Here is a 12236-nt window from a genome sequence, read left to right as displayed (position 1 = left end):
AATGCTTGCAGTTAGCAATACTCTTTATTCAGTGGGTGTGAAATGCCACTGCATCAGCTTTCTCCTTTCACAGCATTGGCAGTGCACATGGGTGTAATTGAGGGCACAGGGTGCAAAGCAGGAAGGAATTGCAGTGTATTGATGGCCAGAGAAGGATTTGCACTGGGAAATGCCGATTTCGCCATACACCTGCAAACGGACGAACAAATATTTCCATCGATGACAATCAAATTTCACAGCTAGGCAAAGTAAGAAAAATGCTGCTGGGGGAACATATTAGCGTCCCACCCTAATGTGCATAAAATGTGTTTGTAATGTTGGCATTAATGGAGCTGGAGCAGAGGCACCATTTAAACAGCTTTACCTTTTTGAATCGCAGCCTCGACTGTCATTAAATTACTATGTTTCGACGCCCCCGTAATTTCCCCACGACCGTGAAAATGTAAATGGATAAAACTAGAAAAAAATGCGTATACCCCATAATTTCTCTCAGCTGTGAAAATGTAAATTGATACCAATATTAAAAAAGCTAAAAAATGAACTGATTACCTGTTGAAATGATGAAGAAAGAGAGAAAATTGAATTCCGCCAAGGCCGTGCTACAATTTACAAGCCGTCCCTTGAAGCATAAGGAATGTACATACTGAGCCTGCTTTCAGGCTAGCAGCTCGGTAGAGAAGCATGTGTTCTGGATCTTCCGCAGTCAGCCTGCATGCCTAGAGCAAGGTGGACTGAGTTGTCTCTCTGCCTTAAGGAGCAACCTGCTCGGCCTCTCTCTGGGGTTGGCTCTTTTGTGTTAAGATTCTGTAGTCTCAGAGTAAAAGAAGGGTTACGTTGCAGCCTTCCAGAAGCGGCGTTTTATGTTCGTATGTAACGTCTCTGCTTGCTCACCTTGAGAAGGATCAGGCTCCTGGAATGGGTGATGGGTTCATAAGAAGTTTTGTGTTTTACAATCACCTAGAGATCCAAATTAAGATTGGGTCCCCATAGGTGCTGTATGGACACAGAGTAAGAGAGAGCCCCTGACATAAAGAGCTTGTAGTCTGAATAGACAATGGAAGGTATCCCCAGATTACGGGAGGGGGGTATGAGATGCATCAATAACCTACAAGGAGCGGCTGAGGGAGCTGGGTCTATTTAGTCTGCAGAAGAGAAGAGTGAGGGGGGATTTGATAGCAGCCTTCAACTTCCTGAAGGGAGGTTCCAAAGAGGATGCAGAGAGGCTGTTCTCAGCAGCGGCAGATGGCAGAACAAGGAGCAATGGTCTCAAGTTGCAGTGGGGGAGGTCCAGGTTGGATATTAGGAAAAACTATTTCCCTAGGAGGGTGGGGAAGCACTGGGATGGGTTCCCTAGGGCGCGGGTGGAATCTCCATCCCTAGAGGTGTTTAAGTCTTGGCTTGACAAAGCCCTGGCTGGGTTGATTTAGTTGGGATTGGTCCTGCCTGGGGCAGGGGGCTGGACTCAATGACTCCTGAGGTCTCTTCCAGCTCTATGGTTCTACGATTCTATGACTAATAAGCGATTTGCCACAGGTCCCACTGAGTCTGAACTAAAGTCTCCCAAATCCCTGCAGTGCCTTTACCACAAGGCCCTCCTCCTCCTCTTAAGAAGAAAAAGTGGATTCCCACTGGTTTGACTAGTTTAGCAAAAGCCCTTGGAGATTTTGGGAGAAAAGTGCCAGGGAGCCAAGGAAATTATGAAGTGCTAATAATTCTCTCTTTTTATTTGCAGTTATCCACCTACATGAAAGAGGCTTTTTTTGCTGACGCTTTCCTGCTGGGAGCTGAATGCTGCTTGAATCATCCATCCGGGGCGACGTGTGCTAATAGAGGTAAGGAATTGCCTTTCGAATCTCCGTTGGAATTGCTGTGACATAAGGCGCGCAGATGGACGTGTCGGGGGAGGGCTGGGAGCATGTCTGGGGGAACCTGGGCAGGCCTTTGTGCAGCCCGGCAAAACGACCTGAGCCCAGGTGTTTGCTGTTAGCAATGGAACAGGTGTCATGTTAGAGAGGGGCCCCGGACATACGCCATCAAGTTCAGAGCCAGACTCCCCCAGAGTTCCGAGCTGGCCTGGCGAGTTTTATGAACAACAAAGAAAACTAGGCTTTAATAAAAGACTGAGGCCCTTCTGGGCCCCACAATGGCCAGCCTCTCGTAACAGTCTGGAGGTGTCTCCTGCAATGCCCTGTGCTCGCTGGGCTTTCCCTGCTACCAGCTACTCAGCCATTCTTTACGGATCTTTGTGAACAGCTGTTGGCAGCTGCATTCGTCCCCCAACCTGTCCGCTACCACGGGCAGGCGGGGGCAGCTGCCTACCTGAGCAGGAAGTTTGCTCTGCATGTTAAGGCTTTTGCAAAAGACTTCTCGGGCTAGATTCAGACTGTACTCTGAGCGCATCATGAGGGACAGCCTGTAACTGCACCCCAAGGAGCAAACGGACTGAGAGTTGTCATTCCCTTCCTTCAGAGCGGTAGCCATGTTCATCTGTTTCAGCAAAAACAACAAGGAGTCCGGTGGCAGTTTAAAGACTAACAGGTTCATAAGGGCCCTAGGGCGTAAGTATCCATGAGAGACAACTCACTTCCTCAGGTGCTGTAGAGCAAAGAAAAAAAAAGGAAGGGGTACAGAGACGGGAGTGTGATCGCAGTGCTAGTGAAATCAGAGTGCATGTGCCTCACGCCCCATTGCTCCTTCTGGCTGGTATATTGGGAGCAGAGGCAGGGCTCCCTATGGTGAAAGGAGGGCTGAGAGAGGCAAGCCCCCAGCTCCGTCCCTTCTGCCAAGGCTCTGCCCTCCACGGGAGCCAAACTGCCTCCCGGCCCTCCACCACGGGGAGGCAGGAAAGCGTACCGTGCTCTCCCCCCAGCATGGGGAGGGTGGGCGAGTGCATGGCTCCAGCCTCCCGGGGCCGGAGCACTGGAAGGGCAGGCAGTGGGGCAGCAAAACTCCGCCCACAGTACACCTACAGCAGGCGTTCTGGGGGCAGAGTGTGGTGGTTTGGTGAGGCAACGCCTCCTCCTGCCTACCATACCGGCCGCTCCTGGGGCTCCCCCCATCCTCGCCTATCCATCTGCAGGCAGACAGAGGCCTCCCATGTCCATATGCTGTGCCCCACTTAGGGTGGCTTGGGGGACGCACTGGGGAAATCACAATCCTGCCCTGAATTAGAAGCTTGCTTCGCACCTTGCGAAAGGTTTCACTCAACGCAGGAGCGGGCTGGGTCTGTCAATTTGCTTTTGCCCTATCTGGTGGCCCCTTTCTTCACTTACTCAGGCTGTGACCCCTTGCTCCCTGCTTCACCCCCAACTCTGCGAGCTTCCTCATGGTGACTCACCCCTTGGCCAGGTCACTATATAGTTCTCCCCTTGTGGGGGAACAAAGTTCCATAAATAACTGGTACCCACAGAAAGGGTCTTTATCCCCAGCTCTGGGCCCTGTCTGTGCACTCTCTTGGCTTTATGCCACCTTCCCAGGGGCTGGAATGGGGAACCCAGCCCTCCCCCTATGCTGCGTTCCAGCCCGGGGACCCTATAGCCAGCAGCCCTGGTCTGCACAGTCCCATCCTTGCTGCAGGACCTGTGTCAGGTACACACCCTGTCACATGCCTCTGCTATTCAGCGTTGCTGCTGAACCCCAGCTAAGGCAAGTGGCAGGCTGGGACAGAGCGGCAGATTGCTTGCCTGCTCTGTAAGCAGTAGGAAGAAGTCTGCTGCCCTGAGCTGATGAGCCACGCTCCTGAGCTGGGATGCAGCGTAGTGCTGCGTGCCTGGGAACGGCATCCGAAGGCAGAGTTCGGCTTGCGCTGACCTGCCACCTTGTGGCGCTTGTGTAGCTGCTCAGTGCACCCTGGGATGCAGTGGCTGATGGGTCCTCGAAGTAGCTGAGCACTCCCAGCTGGCTCACCACCTGCCTGTGCGTGTATAGTCCATGTCGAGTAATCCACGTCTTCGTTGCTTTTGACTCTGATCAGTATGCGCCACGTAGACGCCCTTTCACAGTCTGCCCAGCTCAGGTTTTCTTTGGGTATGGAGCCGATGTGTGTCTGAGCTCTTCAAAGCATGCAGGATGTGAGATGGACCTTGATCCAAAGTCCCCTCCTTTCCCGCTCTCCATCTGCCCCCAGGCTCTGGGGAACATCTGTCTGGAGTAGGGCTGATCGAGACTTTCTCAACAAACCGTCCTTGATCAGAAAATGCCAGTTTGTCGGGAAAGTTTCTCAGGTCCTGCTGGAACCTCTGGGGAGAGAGGGAGACCCACCCCCACATAGCAAATAGCCCAGTCCCCCACATCCCTTTGAGTGCCCTAACTGTGGGGCTATACAGTCAGCCTCTCTCCCTTTTCAGCCCAATTCATATTTAATTCTTTATTACGCCAAGTGGAACGGCTCCAACTGGAGAAACAGGGATTCACCTGGGGTGTGCCAGACTCACGACATTGCTCTGAATCAGGCTTGGGTCTCCCGGATCCCAGGTGAGGGCCATAATCACGGGGTTATTAGCTGACATGGGGGAGCGTCATAGTCTCTGTGGATTTTCATGGAACACTTTGGAAACATTTACATCTCGCTGCAGAACAAAATCAGACGTCAACACCTGACATGTAGAATAGTGATAGAAATGTAGCCCTGTTAGTCTGGTGTAGCTGAAACAGAAAACAGGACTGTGTAGCGCTTTAAAGACCAACTTGTTAGTCCTTAAAGTGCTACACAGTCCTGTTTTTTGTTTCGTCAACACCTGAAGCGCTGTTCAGGAAACTGAATTCTTGCTTTCCAGCCAGCCCTAATCCGGACCCACACCTCAGATGCCTGAATCCCCCTCGCATCAAGGTGCTGCCAGATTGGTCTCCTGAGGGGCCATTTTTGAGGTAGTGTAGTGGGGACTCTGGCCAGAAGAGGTTAAAGTAGGCTGGAGGGAGCCTGCGCAGAGCACGGGCCAACCAGAAAGGGGCTTAGAGGGTGTTAATGAGACAGCGGCTTTTGGGGGCAGCCCTGGTTATAAAGAGCTGCTCAGTTGTGTCCTGACCTGGGAGGGTGCAGGACTGGTTCCCAAGAGCATGCAACGAAGAGGGAACAATTCTGGGCAGGCTCAGAGGAGTAGGAGGCTTGCCAGGCTGCAGGCCTTGATACAGGGGCCAGGAGGTCACAGAGGAAGTGGCCCAGAGAACAGGAGGCAGTAGAGGAGGAGTACAGGAGGGCAAGACAAAGCTGCTGCTAGAGGGTCCTAAGACCAGGCCCTTGAGTAGTGGGCAAGCCTGAGTTCCCCCTTTCCTCCTGACACCACACCTTGCTACCAGAGAGGGTGGCCCGTACAGACTGTGGCTTGCCCCTGAGGCCAGGGGTGAGACTTTGGGGCTGCAGTTGGCCACAGTGGCAGGCGAGACTGAGGACTTCTGATATCCCCGGAAGGGGGGCGAGAGACTGGTGTAGTGGGACACTGAAGAGGACATTGTGGTCCTGAGAGCGATGTAAGTCCAGAGCGAGAGAGTGCTGAGTGACAAAGGGCGAGACACCAGCCAGCAGGAGGTGCTGTGACGTTGAAGAACGGATTCCTGAGGAGGCCAACAGGAGGCGCTGTGACGCTGACGAACAGATTCCTGAGGCGACCAGCACCAGACAGCCACTTGAAGATCTTTTAAAGAGTGATTAGGAAGATTGAAGTGTTCCCCAACTGGTTTCTGTATGTTCCCTTTACGTATATCTGATTTATGTCCATTGATTCTTTCCCGTAGGGACTGTCCAGATTGTCCAATATATATAGCAGTGCGGCTTTGATGGCATAGATCAAATTACTGGATGTGCAGTTAAATGATCTTCTGAATTGGTAGCTTATGTTGTTGGCTCCAGAGATGAATTCGCTTGTATAGATATGTGGGCAGAGTTCAACACAGCTGATTACAGGGCTGGGTTCCTGGATGCTTATGATGTGGTTGTGTAGCATGGTTACCAGAAACAATTCGTTTCAGGTTGGGGGGTTGTGTGTAAACGAGAATAGGCTTTTCCCCCAAGGCCTCTGAAAGTGAGGGATCATTTTCCAAGATGGGTTGCAGATTGTGTATAATGCGTTGGAGGGATTTAAGTTGTGGACTGTAGGTGATGACAAGTGGAATTCTGTTATTTTCTCTTTTGGGTCTGTCTTGAAGTAGTTCATGGCTGGGTATCTTTTTGGCTCTGACAGTCTGTTTTTTCACTTCTCCAAGTGGGTATTTCAGTTTTAGGAATGCTCTCTAAAGATCCAGTACGTGTTTGTCTCTGTCTGTGGGATCGGAGCAAATCCGGTTGTATCTTAGGGCTTGGCTGTATACAATAGACTGAGAAATGTGTAAGGACAGTTAAGCTCAAGGATGCTGGAACAATTTGTGGAGTGGGGGGCGAGCAGGGGGCTGAAAGCCATGAAACCAAAGTGTAAATTGAGTGTGTGTGATGGAAACCACTTTAAAACCAGGGGCTGCAGCAGCACCCCTAGCACTGCTACTTCCGGCTCCTGCACTTAGCTCGGGCACAGGTTACCAAGGGAATCCCTGTCAGGAGAGGGTTTTAAGCACAGGTTAGTCAAATCCCTGCCAGCGGGGAGGGGGTAGGTTTATTTAATTCTGCCTCCGCACAGGGATGTTCTCCTGAGATCCTTCCAAGCCGACGTTTCCCTGATTGTAATTCACACACTGTCTTACCTCTCTAGGCTGGGGCTGGTTGCTTCAAGCACTTCTCTGACTGCTGTGGAAGCCAGAAAGAGCACCGTTTGGCTGCTCCACATCTGGAAAGAGTTCTAGGCGGAGATTCTTTCTAGGCCTCATCTCCTCTAGGCAGGCAGCAGTCGGGAACTGGAGGCAGCCCCCTCCCCCTTGAATTCGACAAGAGCCCCCAGCTGGGTCCATCCCTGCCCATTCCCCCTTGTGTCTACTGGTTAATTGCAGGAGGCCTGTTCCATTCGAAGGGCTGTGAATAAAAGAGAGCAGCTAATGACTCAGGGCTGGGAACCACAGTCTCTAGTTAAGCAAAACTCCCGCTGACTTCAATGAGAATTTTGCCTGCCAGCGAGCTGCAGGATCGAGCACTAAATGACGCCCTCTTCCTCCTTTGGTTGTGCTGGCTGTGAAACACCAGCTCCTCTCCGCCCCTTCTCTTCCAAACAATGACTCCGCGGATGCGGTGGGCATCCCCTCTCTGCCCCGCTCTCCCTGCGGGGAAAGCGGCGCCCTCTTGGATAAGGAGCCGTGGTCACCCTCCACTCTCACCCTCCACTTCTCTCCCCGGATGCATTATTCTAGCGATCGACAAGCTCTTCTGGCAGTGTTGTGTATATTTTAGGCTGGGTGTGTCTGGCCAGGTGATGTCCCTTGGTAGGGTGTCTTTGTGTTGATGAGCAACACGCAGTCCTGTGGCACCTTAGAGACTAACAAATACATCAGATTGTCAGCTTTGGCGGAGGGCGTGCCATCTTGTGTGCGTGTGTGCACTTGTGTCAGTGATGGGTTTGGGTCTGGCTGGGCCATCTCTGGGCGGGGTTCTGTGATGTCTGCATCTTGGGGTCGTCCAGGGTGATGCAGGTCTGTGGGTGTGTGGGTGTGCACCTGCGGGCTTGCCAGTCGGCAGGCGTCGTCTCTGCACATGGGTGGCAGTGTTGTGTCACAGTCCGCGTGTTTGTTTGCACGGGTCTGGTGGGTCAGTGCTGGATCATGACATGTCTCTGTGGCATTTTTGGCTGAGGGTGTGGGCGTACGTGTGTGAATCAGTGTTGTTGTGGTGTGTGTGTGAGAGAGTCTCTAAGAATCAGTGCTGTGTACTGTGTGTCTCTGGTGGGGGTGCCTGCATGCGTGTGTGTGTGTGTGTGTGTTTGGTGTGTCTGGGAGTTGCGCATGTGTGTGCAGAGTTGGCAGGGAGTGCCTGTGTGTGTTTGGTGAGTCTGGAGGCTGTGCATGTGTGTGCGCTGTCTGGCGGGAGTGCCTGTGTGTGTCTCTGGGGGTTGTGCATGTGTGTGCAGAGTTGGCAAGGGGTGCCTGTGTGTGTTTGGTGTCTCTGGGGGCTGTGCGTGTGTGTGCGGTGTCTGGCGGGAATGCCTGTGTGTGTCTCTGGGGGTTGTGCTTGTGTGTGCAGTGTCTGGCGTGGGTGCCTGTGTGTGTCTATGGGGGTTGTGCTTGTGTGTGCAGTGTCTGGCGGGAATGCCTGTGTGTGTCTCTGGGGGTTGTGCATGTGTGTGCAGTGTCTGGCGTGGGTGCCTGTGTGGGTGTGGGGATTGTGCATGTGTGAGTGTGTGTGTGTTTGGTGCCTTTGCTGGCTGCTGCAGACCTTCCCAGTGATTTGTGGCTCTGAGGGGTTGAATTGTGGGTAAAGTGCACTGCAAATGGGCAGCAAATTGGAAGTCTGGCTCCCAGAGGAGAGGCCATCCATCACTTCCATGCAAGGCTGCAGCCCCCGCCCTTTCAGCGTCCCTCCCCCGATTACACAGCCTTCCTTTGGGTCCTCCCATAATTCACATCCCCCTGAGGGCCCGGAGAGCAACCCCCTCCTCCCCCGTGCTTTCATCCCCCCTGGAAGCGAGGCACTTTGTCACTCCCCGCTCTCCCCCAGCCCAGGCAGCCCAGCGGAACGCTCCTGGGTCGGTGGCTTTGCACGAGTGATGGAGCAGGGATGGGAAATGATTCCCCGGGCGCAGGCTGTCCCATTCATTCTCCCAGCGGCTTGCCTTCCCGGCCTGGAGGGGCACCGGGACATGGAGGTGGCTGCCGTCAGGCTGCGTCTGTCCGGATGAGTCCAGGCATGCACTAGCTGTTCACCCACACAAGCAAGGAGGGGGCTGGCAGGGGAGGAAGGGCACCAGCCTGTTTCCCTCTAACCTGTCCCTGCAGCACCTCCTGCTGGGCGAGGCTGGGACTGGAACAGCCTGGAGCTCTCACAACCAGGGCGCCTGCCCCGTTCCTCAAGGCATTTCCTGCTGGGAGAGACTGGGACCAGAGCTGTGGGGTGCTCCCCTCACGGCACCCTCCCTCACAGTGTCCCTGCTGGGAGAGAGAGGCCTAGAATAACAGAGCTGTCCACATGCCCTTCCCAATGGTGGCTTCTGCTTCTGTTAAGCTCCTCTAATGTTGGCTCCGTGTAGTCTGTGTTGAGAGATAAAATATGGCAGCTAGGAACTGTGGGGGGAACAACAGATCCACCGCCACTGGGATTGTTTTGCCTCGTTTATTGGGGCCCCTAAATTGGCTTGGTCCAAACAGGGGCTTCTGTTCTTGATGCTCATTAAACTCTAATCTCCATGTCATTCCTCACGGTTGCGGCTGGAGGCTGGCCAAAGGATTTAAACAAGGCGAAATGAAAAGACGTCTGAGGCGGCCGCGAGGCTCGGCAGAATAACCTCGGGGTGGGGAGAGCTGCCGTGAGTGAGGCACGTTTTCAAGGCTTCCTCCGACTAAGGCCAATTATAAATTGTTCCCCGCCGCCGGTGGGAAGTTCCGCGAAAAGCCATCAAGCTGAAGGGGAACGTGAGGGTGGGAATCTCCAGAAATGTGCCTGGAAGGGGTTTCTCTGTAGGGAATGAACTTCCGGTTCCTAAGCATGCGCATCTATACTCGGAGAGACAGGACTATGGGGGCAGCCCAGAGGCAGGAGCAACCCCGTCAGATCTCTATACTTGGCCTTGCCTCTAGAGCAGAGCTTCATTTTCAGGGCTCTTCTGGATTCTGCCCAAAGCTTTAGGCAGCCTCCTTGGACTGTACACACTCCCGGCGTGGGATCATCTCCACTCCCAGGGTCCCAAAACCCAGGCACAGACTCCCACCCCACAGCTTCCCAGCCAGAGCCCCACAAGCCTGAATCAGCTGACATGAGGCAGCTGCAGGTGGTTAAATGACTAGCCCAAGGTCACCTGTGGCACCGTGAGAACTTCAACCCTGAGTTCCTGAGCCCTACTCCAGGCCCTTAACCATAAGGCCACCCTAGGTCTCAACAGCTATTCCAGTCTTGAGGCCCTGTCCAGCCTGGCCAGTGCCCCTCACTCCTGACCTTCTCCTTCAGTTCTGGGCCATAGGATCATCTCACTGACAGACCCCAGTTTGGATCTGCTTTATTCCTTGCCATGCGGGTCAGGGACCCTAAACCCTTCTGCCTTTGTGCCTTCCACATGACCTGGCACACCCCTTCTGGAAAGCTGAATTGTCTTAATGTCAGGGCCCAGATTGTCCCTGCGGGCCTGGATTGAGACCGCCACGCTCACTTTGCTTGTGTTGGGAAACGTGGAAATCCCCAGATCTGTGATGTGCCTCCTCCCCGCCCCTCCCAACTCACCATCAAGAGGAAAATTAACAGCGAGCGAGAGAGAGAGGAGTATGAAGTCTACATGAAAATCAATTAATGATAAAACCCTTCAGCAAACACATGCAATTTTATCATTTTGTGCTGCCATCTAAGCAATAAAATATGTGTGTGTATGATGTATATTAAATTAAATCTCCAAGGCACTGGGTCAGAAATGTGCACTCCTGCAGCCTGCTTTTTAATCTCCTATTAAACAATACATCTTCTGATTGCTTTTGTCAGCTCTAAATTTAATAACTGAACTAACCACCTTCTCCCATTGTTCACATATAAATAAGTGTTGGATCGATACAGCGCATCTTAAAAAAGCCCCTGCATTTGAAAAATGAAGGGAGTGCAGCCTTGCCAACAAATGCAAGAAATGTTTCTACCCAGAAAACACCTTTCATTAAATGTTCTCTGGCATCAAAAAAATGGGATCAATGGGGTCTATATGAGCTTTTATTTTCTGAACTCAGGAGTAGACACCATTCACCCCTGCCTCCCCTGTGCTCCATGGCTAAATTTTGGGGTGAAGTTAGGCACCTAGTAAGTGCAGCTGCAACAGCCTTGTAATGTGTTTATATCCCTGTGACTTTGGCAGACCAGATGCCCCCTCACACCAAAGCTTCAGGCCAAATCATGGATCAAAGTGAGAGGCTGCTTAAGCTATCTGGCACCAGGAACGTCCGACTGCTTTGGCAGAAGACTGGGAGCCGGGACTGCTCTCCAGAGGGAAACTAAAGAAGCTCAAGTGGTCTAGTTTATCCAAACGAAGATTAAGGAAGGAGGCTACTAGATCATGGTCTATAAGGCCCAGATCCGAGAGGTGCCCAAATACGATACTTTTGCAGGGAGCCAATTTCTGAGGGATTTGGGGTTTAGCCAGCAAAGGCAGAATGAGAGCCTTCTGGGACAGCCTGCGATCACTTCAGAAATTTGTGAAGTGGTCCCCCCTTAAAAATTATTGCCCATCCCCCGGCTAGAGGCAGGATTACAGGATGACATTCTCTGTCCGGTGGTATGCAGGAAGGTTGGAATAGCTGCTCTGAATGGTCCCCTGCTGAATGAAATCCTGGCCCTATGGAAGTCACTAGAAGTTTTGCTATTGATTCTAATGGGGCCAGGATTTTCCCCTCTGAATCTTGTCTCAGCTCTGCCACTGCCTCACTAGTTGACCTTGGGCAAGTTGCTTAACTGCTTTGTGTCTTCCTTTCCCTATCTTTTAAAATAGGGATGGTCCTACTGACTTACCTTCCAGGAGGGGGCTTTGGGCAAATCATAGAGCTGGAAGAGATCTTAGAAGGCCATCAAGTCCAGCCCCCTGCCCAAGGCATGACCAACCCCAACTAAATCAACCCAGCCAGGGCTTTGTCAAGCCGACACTTAAACACCTCTAGGGATGGAGACTCCACTACTTCCCTAGGGAACCCATTCCAGTGCTTCACCACCCTCCTAGTGAAATCAGTGTTTGTAACGTGCACTAGGATCCTCAGCAGGAAGCGTGCGAGGGGCCTGCCTTGGCGTGTTAAATGGGCGCTCTCGTGCACACACACACCCATCCAGCAGGCCAGCATCACTGTGGTCCCTGGCATTACTTCAGATTCCCGCTGAGGGGAGTGAGATGGGAACACGGCTCAGAGACTCTCTGGGCCTGTGGCATTTGCTCCTCCCTGGCATCTCTGCTCATTAATGGGCAGAATGCAGAGGCCTTCGGATTCTGGACAGAGTCAGCTTTGGCTTCCCGTCTTGCTCGTCACTGCAGGGTTCTCTGCTCCTGCTGGGGGGAGGAGGGAAGCAAGTCGTTTAGCTTAACGAGTATTGGAGCCCAGACCATTTAACACGCCATTTCCAGGCCCTGGCTCTCCGTTACAGGCCATGAATTTTTGCAGCTGTTGGTTAAAGGGGAACTAAGCTCTATAAAGCCATTGGCCTCCATCTCTGGTAA

Source organism: Pelodiscus sinensis, chromosome 27, assembly GCF_049634645.1.
Source record: "Pelodiscus sinensis isolate JC-2024 chromosome 27, ASM4963464v1, whole genome shotgun sequence".
Taxonomy (NCBI): Eukaryota; Metazoa; Chordata; order Testudines; family Trionychidae; genus Pelodiscus; species Pelodiscus sinensis.
The sequence above is the reverse complement of the archived record's forward strand: the minus strand, read 5'-3'. Positions refer to the sequence as shown.